General features: G+C 35.2%; 1 long non-coding RNA gene across 5 annotated transcripts; it reads left to right on the top strand.

Moving 5' to 3' along the window:
• Positions 1 to 2,205: 2,205 nt before the first annotated feature.
• Positions 2,206 to 5,896, top strand: LOC113334974. Of its 5 annotated transcripts, XR_003353070.1 has the most exons (9): positions 2,206 to 2,471; positions 2,767 to 2,855; positions 3,082 to 3,238; positions 3,421 to 3,502; positions 3,595 to 3,670; positions 3,766 to 4,123; positions 4,742 to 5,254; positions 5,421 to 5,511; positions 5,635 to 5,896. It is a non-coding gene; the product is annotated as an uncharacterized LOC113334974 (long non-coding RNA). The 5 variants fall into 5 exon arrangements; XR_003353069.1 differs by having other exon boundaries at positions 3,595 to 3,638; positions 4,742 to 5,511; XR_003353071.1 differs by having other exon boundaries at positions 3,595 to 3,646; positions 4,742 to 5,511.
• The last annotated feature ends 3,225 nt before the right edge of the window (positions 5,897 to 9,121 follow it).

The raw sequence follows: 9,121 nt of genomic DNA, 5'->3' as shown, positions 1-9,121 counted from the left end.
CCATTTTATACTCAGCCCTATGATATCCATAACTCGACCACAACAACTCAGCTAATTCTCAACTCAGATAACACACCCTTCATTTCAATTTCAATACTTCAACCCCACACCTACAGCTTAAACAAAACTCAGGAATCCGCGTCTTCTTTGAATCTCATCATTGAATTCAACTTCTTTACCTGAAGCTCACTTAAGAACCCTAGACCTTCATTCAATTAAGACCCATAATTGAAATTGTTTATTCCTTCTTCTTCTTCTTCTAATCAGTTTCAGAACATCAACACCACAACCCTAATTTAGTTCTCAATTCAATTCAACCTTAATTAACATATTTTCCGATTCTCTTCTCAGACCCCTAACTTATCAATCCTCTCAACAGACATAAAACATAAATTCAAATCTTTAAATTAACCGAACCCATCCTTTAATTTCTCAACTTCATAACCGAATCATAATAATTCAAAGATCAATTTACAGAAACCCTAAATTACCCTTTTCTTTCGATTCTTCACTGGAATATCTCCATCACATCAATTTGACAGCAAACCTTATGTTCATCATCTAACAACAACCCAATTAATCCATCAATTCACCTAAGAACTTGAAATCATTCTCAATACCCTAATTTCAACCATAACAGTATCAATTTCTTCTTCTTCCCGAGCTCAATAAACATCAAAACCACCACCAACCATCAATCCTTAACATACCCCCTATGATGATCGATCTCACAGACATCCGAAACTCTCAGAATCGCCGGAGAATAAAAGAAGATAAGGACAGAAGAAGAAAGAAAATGAAATAATAAGAAGAAAAGATATCAGTTATCTGCTCGACACGGGTAGAGATAAGGCCGACAAGGATTGCTATAGGCATCCGACCAAATCGTAAGGGAAGCCAAGGAGGCTAAACTTCAAAATAATCTGATGATATCTTTTTCGTCTGGTTTCCGAATAACACGTTCGAGTAGTCCATATCGCATAACTTTTCGAGATCTATTTAATGATGCTAATTTCGTATCTAAATCGTTGTTAGATTAATTTCTATTAATTAATTTTCGTGTTAAACTAATCGAATCCTTAGGAGCTAAATCGTCCCTTGACTAGTCTAATAAGGTTGACGAGCTTGAGGGTCTTTACAATTTATTATCGCCATGTATGATTGCATGATTGTTTGTTTAAGAGAGCTACTAAATGACCATGAATGCATATCTATTGCTAGACTAGGGTTTTGAGATACGTAATTGTTGATGAACCTTGTCATAAGTAGCATATTGTGATTACCAATTGTATTCAAAACCTTTGTGTGATTGCAAGTAGAAGCTTGACCCATGTTAAATAGTTTACTCGTAGTATTTCTATTGCATGGATTAGTCTAATTCATTGAACTTAAGACTCTTAGAGGATTAAACCTAATAGCACGTTGCATTAGGTTGTTCGATGAGAACTATTCACATATTCATCATTATGGTATGTGATGATATAAGGAATTTACCGGAATATGCTCTCGATGGGATACTTTAGGACTCTTGATAATGAATGATTGAGTGACAACACCAGTTTTTAGTCGAAGTGCATGTATTATGATTGATGATGAATCCTTAACCAGTATTCTCAACTTATTGATTCTCTTTATTTGTTATTATTATTTTAATTATTTTAAACCTAAATCAAAAATTCCCCCAGGTTACTTAAGTTTTCAAATACGAATAACAACCCATATCTCCCCGTGGAACGAAATTGTTCTTATAACTATACTATTATTTATAATTGTGAAGTGAAAGAACTTAAATTATTTTTGCGTCGGCTGACAACCGACCATAGTTCACACTACATATACATATGGTTTACAGAACATTATGTAAGGAAGCACTACACCATATTATGTGATTAGTAACTAAAATTAGTAACCAAGATGTTGCCGTTACTAATTCGTAACTGGAAATTTCAGTTACGAAAATTTAATAACTGTTCAAGTTCAGTTACGAAATAAGCCTAGTTTAGTAACGGCCCAGCCCATGTTACTACTAGAAACTGCTAGGAAAATACTGTGCCAAGAGTTCGTGTGCGGGGTAACACAAGGCATCATGTTTCCCCCCAAATATTAGTATCTGTTTTCAACTTCAAAGATAATTCTACCCTACGTATATCTTTATCTAACCTGACTCCCCCTCTCCAGTCCAACCACATTATCTTCTTTTCTCTTCCTTCTTCACCGAGCAAGCAGAGCAGCCACTTCTTCTTCCTCTATTCCTTCTGCTTGAGCACCAACATCACACCGTCTCGCTGATATCAGCGCCATAATCTACCTTCTTCTTTATTTTAAATCAAATTTTCTTATAACCCTCTTGTTTTATCTCTACAGTAGAACCTAGATACAGGATTTCTATTTCTTACCTAGGGTTTCAATTATAGAGATGAGCAAGATATTCCTTCGATTAATCTACAGGATGATGCGGATTAAAAACAAAGGTATGAAATCATTTCGATTAATCTACATGAGGTTCTTAATCAGGTGATGTTTCATCGTTGGTTTGATTTTTGTTACAAATTCGAAGTTCAGTTAATGTTCAGGTGATGTTCTTAATGAGATTCGTTCGAACATCTTGGTTAGAAATCGACAATTTCTTTTACAATGTAAAGGACCCTTTCTTCTAAATCATTGGGATAGTCGAAACAATCGATCTGAAGACTAATAAAATCAGATTTCTTTATTTAAATTTTGAAGATGGTTAAGAACCCTAACTTTGTTCTTGTTGCTTGATAGCCATTAGAAGGTGGACCAGCTAAAAAATTACGTAAGTTTGAAAAACCATTGGATTTTGTATATTGGTTTCTATGAAAAGGAAATGGAAGGTATGATTTCATTGGATATTTGAATCTACTTTGTGATTTCCATATTTTTAGTTTAAATTTCTTATTTGCTTTGAATTTGGGTTTTGATTTTCTTTATTGTAGAGTTTTTTCTGCAATTTAGTTTTATTAAGCGATGGGGATAAGATGGTTTGTTTAGCTTTAATGTTTTCCTCATGAACTTTTAAAGGCATGCAATGAATTGGGAATTTTTTCTCTTACTGATCAGGGGATCCCGTGGTCTCTACTTGACCAGCTTTGTTATTCTGGGAGCTCAGCATATTATTATGAATATGGCAACCACCTTTCTGGAGGAATCCCTTATCCACCAATGCATTTGTCCGGTGGACCTTCACCATATTCCAGCGGATCTGTGATGGGACAAGGTACAACCCCTTTTCTTTCCTCTTCCTGTCATGCTAAAAGCTATGCTTTATTTAGGATTAGTCATCTCTTTGCTGAAAATTTCACCACTATGATTTAATTTTTGTTTATAAACTATCGTTGTCACTTCTGTTGTTCGTCAACTCATTGTTGTCATTCTCTGTTGCCTTCTTGTCCGACTTAGGTGGGATGTCAGGTGGGATGTACCAAATGCCCCCTATAATGATAGTTTTGGTTTGGGTTTGCCAATGAGTCATGCTTCTATGGTAGGTTATAATTGTTCTATATTTTATTTCTTTTCGTATTTTCAATTTTTTTTATCTTATGTGACAATGAACTGATGCCTGGGATTATGCAGGGCTCAAGGCCAGGGATATTTCAAGACGAAAATCCTCCAAGAAAGTCAGTCAGTAAGCATTTTTAAAGTTGTTATGGTAAATGTTATTGCTTAATATTTTGTTGTCAGAGCATGTCCTATCATATATTGATGTTCTCGCTAATATTTTGTTTTTTTTTGGAAACTCTGTAGACTCGACACACGACAATAACTGGACTGGTTCGTTCTCCCAATCAGCGAACAGCTTCTGTTTTTCTCAACTTTGGTCATGAAAAAGCTTTTCAATGATAATCTCAAGCCTTACATTTCTGATTTCAAGCTTGTGTTAGACCACTTCTGCATACATGCCGGTGGAAGAGCCGTTATTGATGAATTGGAGAAGAACCTACAGTTGCTTCCTTTACATCTGGAGGCTTCTAGAATGACCCTTCACCGGTTTGGGAACCCCTCTTCGAGTTCCATCTGGTATGAATTGGCTTACGTTGATGCCAAAGGAAGGATGAGGTGTAAAGCAATCTCCTAAAGGTCCCTGGGAAGATTGCGTTGACAGGTATCCTGTGCAAATAGCCTTTAGTTAAAAAGTATTCTCTTGTTAGATCTCATCTAGGAAAAGTTGCTAGCAAAATGTTCTACCCAATTGTGTGGTTTCTATACTTTTATTCGTGATGTGTCTCTTCTTTGTTATTTGATCATAAGTCATGGTCTGAGTCTATTCCTGTTATATTTGGTAGTGTTGCTGAGGTGGTATGGGTTCTTGGATGCTGTTATTGTATTGTATTGCTTTAGGAAGTCTATAGCTTGCATACAACTATGGTTGTAGTATTGCGAAGAGTTCATTTCTTCATACCAATTCTTAATGGATAAATGATTCTAAACATGCTGATAGGTGTTTCCCTCTGTTTCAATTCCGGCAATCTCTGTTCTTTTTCATTATAATTTCTTCACCCATACACTCCCAGGTGAAAAAAATTGTTAACAAGAGGTGTTCATATACTATTATTTTGTCAGGATTATATAGAGATGCAGGTAGACATTGGAAGAACATAGAAAATTGGAAGAACATAGAAATTTTGTGTAGGAAAAAACATTTGATATAGCATTTAACTATCATGTCCAATTGTCCTTGTACAATTTGAAGCTCAATTGTACTTTCTCATTTGTCTTGTAGGTGGTAAATTCGTATCTCGACTACCTCAATGACATTCACCTTGAAACAAAGGAGGAAACAGATAAGGAGGTATCTGTTTTGCATAATTCAAATTATATGTTATCTCTTTGTTTTCTCTTTTTAGTGTCATGAGTATGAATGAATTAATGGATGAGTACAGGATGTCCTCGTGGTTCTTTGTTATGGATCAAACTTAGTAAGTTTTTTTGACTCTTTCTTTAATCATTTTTTCTTAGCTGGCTTGCTCAATTGTATGAGTCACTTAAATCGTGCTGCGAGTTTAGCTTTGTACATATAGTTAGTGCAGTTTGAACTTTGATACCATTATTGTGTTGTTGGCTAGGTTCTTACTCTCCAGCTATTTAGTACACACTCTCTCTTATATACTAGTAAAAGTTTAAGCTTGAGTGACGCTGCTGAGGACTCTTCGAACTAACAGTTCAAAGATGACAAGCAGTAGACATTAAATTCTCACATTCTCAAGGCTGGTGCGCAATGCATAGTTTTGTAACTGTTAGTAATATTATCACCTCAAGTATAGTTCATTATATTCAACTGACATGTTGCATCTGCAAATGTATTTCCAAGGCACATTTAACTCTGATAACTTAGTGATTTATTCAAATTGTTGTGACATAAGAGTAATGTGCTGACAATACAAGCGTTTGTTTGCTTTCAGGTTCTGGTTCCGGCACTGCTTTTGCAGAACTCTAGCAATTTCTGGTGGTGTCTAATCATGATTGATGAACAACTGAAGAAGAGGGCATCAGGTAATTAACCATTACAATTTCTTCCACTTTGTTGCAATAAAGATACTAAGTTCTATTTGTACTCAATCTTGTGTATTACTTGTTGTCTTGTCTTATGTCAATATTGTATGCGAGAGTTTGCAGACGAAACAGTAATCAGGATTGCTGAGGACAAGCAGATATTGAATTACATAAAGAAACAAGTGGATTCAGGTAATCTTATCAGAGTCATCTGCCCATACTTCGCAGTTATGAATCATCTGAGTTGAACTCACCATGAACCTATGTATCATTGAACAAACATATATAATGATTTGAACAATATTTTCTTCCCCTTTTTTTTGTAGAATGAATGTTTGAATGTGTAGTAGAGTGACTTGTATTGAATGGAGAATGAATGTTTTTTTTTTTTTTTTTTTGAAGCATAGAGAAGGAATGCTTAATAGTTTGTAAAATGAATGTTTGAATTGGATTGAATGACAATTCCAGGGGGGATAGGGTATTTGCAGGGTAAAATAAAAGGGGTGGGGAATTAATGTTGACCAGGTCAATGAAGACTGGTGCTTTTTTTTTTGTTACAAAAATTTTGTAACGGAGAAAAACTGTTACTAAGTTTTTACCAAGTAATAGGAGACAGTCAACGTTGACTTAGTCAAAATATTAGCAACTCTAGGAAAAATTTAGTGACGGTTACATAGCGGTTACTATTTTTCATTTAGTAACGCCTACATTTCAGTTACGAAATCTGTTACAACCCCGAATTAGTAACAGCAACATGCTGGGTACCATAATTTGTTACACCCCACGGCTGAATTGTGTTACAACCCCATTTAGTAACAGAAATAGAGAGTTACTAAACGCGAAATATGGTGTAGTGGAGAGTGGTTTTCTAAGTTGTGATACAATTGAACTTTGATGTTGTGTAATAATACTATGACACTGTATAACAGTATTTGAGAACAACTGTTTTTGTATTGTTATGGCTACGGATCTTCAACAACTATGATGCTGAGTTGAACACGTTCAAAATCACTGGAGTACTTGGAGTGACGAAGAATTCAAGGAATGTTGAAGAACCAAGGAAATCAAGCATTTGGATGAGAAGCTACAAAGTTTATTTATTTTGTAATCCATATGTATTGATAGTTTTGTCACTAAAATTGAAAAGGAGGAGATTGTTAGAGCACTGCTCGGTCAAACTCGCAAGCGTTGCTATCTCAAGCTTGTTTGTCAAGTTTAGTTGTCAAAACTATAAGTCTTGATTTCTAGTCTACTTATAGCTATGTCTCGGATTAGGATAGAATGTGTAGTTGAGCTTTAGACTTCACGACGTTCATCGATTGAAGACGAAGAACTACTAAGGGGAGCTTGTGGAACTTCATTCTTTTGAAGATGAAGATAAAATCTCCTTGATTTTAACGAGTTGAATTTGGACCTTGCTATTCTCTATTATTAGACTTCACTTTCTTAACAATACGATTTTTTGAATGTAAGCCGACCTTGGGAAGATATATGGTTCGGCTGATACGATATTTAGAGTAAATACCGAATCTTTAACTTCAGTTTTTTTTCAAAACTCTCCGGACAAGGTTCGACTTATAATGAAAATTTTTTATTAGTCATGTTAGAGCACTGCACGGTCGAACTTGCAAGTGTTGATATCTCAAGCTTGTTTATCAAGTTTAGTTGTCAAAACTATAAGTCTTGATTTCTAGTCTACTTATAGCTATGTCTCGGATTAGGATAAATGTGTAGTTGATCTTTATACTTTACGGCGTTCATCGATTGAAGACGAAGATCTACTGAGGGGAGCTTAGAGGAACTTCATCAACAAAAGGTATGTGGAGGCTTAAACTCATTTATCACTTAGAATTCCATTAATTCTATTCTATCTTCTATTGAGACTAAGTCGTATAGATATATATACTTTACATTATACACATTTGATATTTTGAGATGAGTTTAACTCGCTTATATGTTTCTCAAAATATGTTTTGGAAAGCTTTTTGCTTTAACTACGTTCATCATTATTCTTGACGAAAGTCAAAAGATAATCATGTGAAAATCGCCTTTTAACATCTTACATGATTTGTGTGAGACAATCATTAGATGCAGACTCGGAATGTTTCGTACTGATCATTCGGTCACTTTAAAATTGCTTATAAGTTAATAGTTTGTGTGAGACAGCTATTGTCGTCTTCTAAGAATGTTTTAATGATTGAAATGGGAGTTTAGAACAATTAATCACTGTATGGATATAGCATAGTATGCAAACTGTTGTAAGAATGATTCAGGTCCAGGAACCAAGTATGCATACCCGTATGCGAACGGTTTTAACTGTGAAAGTCCGGGAACTAAGTTTGCGCACCCGTTTGCAAACTGTTTCACCTGAATGCGGTCTGGAACAACAGTATGCATACTCGTTTGCGAACTGTCGGAAAGGATTAAGTCTGGAACTTAAGTTTGCATACCGTTTGCAAACTTATGTGTTTAAGTTCTAAAATCGGTTAACTATGATTTCATACTCATGAACAAATACATTTATATATTAAGGAATGCAATATTTGCAAACCGTGGATAAAATTTTCATGAACTGATTCTTTTGAATCAATCCGATTTTGCTTCAATTGTGTCTTGTATACTTCTATGAGAATATAAACAATTGAACAACTCTATGAGTAACACAATTAGATTCATTTGATTATCATTTGATCTAGAAGTGTTAAGATGAACATGGTTAAGACAAAATCATCAGGACTAGAACTCTAGCAACTGGGAAACCTAATCTCCACACCTTATGTGTGATACTAGTTGCGACTAGAGTCGATTCTCCTTTAACATAGATTTTTTTTCCTAAAACCATTATAGGTTAACGACTTAAAGACTTCATTGGGATTTTGAAGCCAAACCCAACTATTTTCTTTGTAGTTGCGTGTTATGATCTTACTTGTTCTATCGTATTGAGTACTATCTTCTCTAAGATTTTCTCGAGATTTATCTCTGATATGTAAGATATAAAACGTAATCACAAAGCTCTTCATTTCATTCTTTGTGATTCCATAATAACTTCTTCTACTACCATATAGTTAAGCTGTTGTGAGGTGATTGATATTTCTAGGCTGTTCTTCGGGAATATAAGACCAGATTATCAACTGGTTCCCGTTCACCTTGATTGTTCAAAAGACGGAACAAAAACTTCGTAGGTATTTCCGTGGGAGACATATTTATCTATCAGAGTAGACTTTTCTGTGGGAGACAAATTTTTTTATCAACTCTTCGACTTTGGGTCGTATCAACTCTTAGTTGTGGGTGAGATCAGCTAAGGGAATCAAGTGTGAAGAGTCCTGCTGGGATTCAGAGGCGTAAGGAACGCGGATGTACCTTAATCAGTGTGAGATTGGTTAGGGCTCAACTACATTCCAGTCTGAAGTTAACTTGTAGTAGGCTAGAGTCTGTAGCGGCTTAATACAATGTGATGTCCAAAACTGGACTAGGCCCCGGGGGTTTTCTGCATTTGCGGTTTCCTCGTTCACACTGGTGTCCGTGTTATTTCTTTTCCGCATTATATTTGTTTATATAATTGAAATATCACATGTTGTGCGTAGTTCAATCAATTGGTAAATCCAACCTT

The sequence above is a fragment of the Papaver somniferum genome, unplaced genomic scaffold (genome assembly GCF_003573695.1).
Source record: "Papaver somniferum cultivar HN1 unplaced genomic scaffold, ASM357369v1 unplaced-scaffold_137, whole genome shotgun sequence".
In the NCBI taxonomy this organism is placed as follows: Eukaryota; Viridiplantae; Streptophyta; class Magnoliopsida; order Ranunculales; family Papaveraceae; genus Papaver; species Papaver somniferum.
The sequence above is the reverse complement of the archived record's forward strand: the minus strand, read 5'-3'. Positions and strand labels throughout refer to the sequence as shown.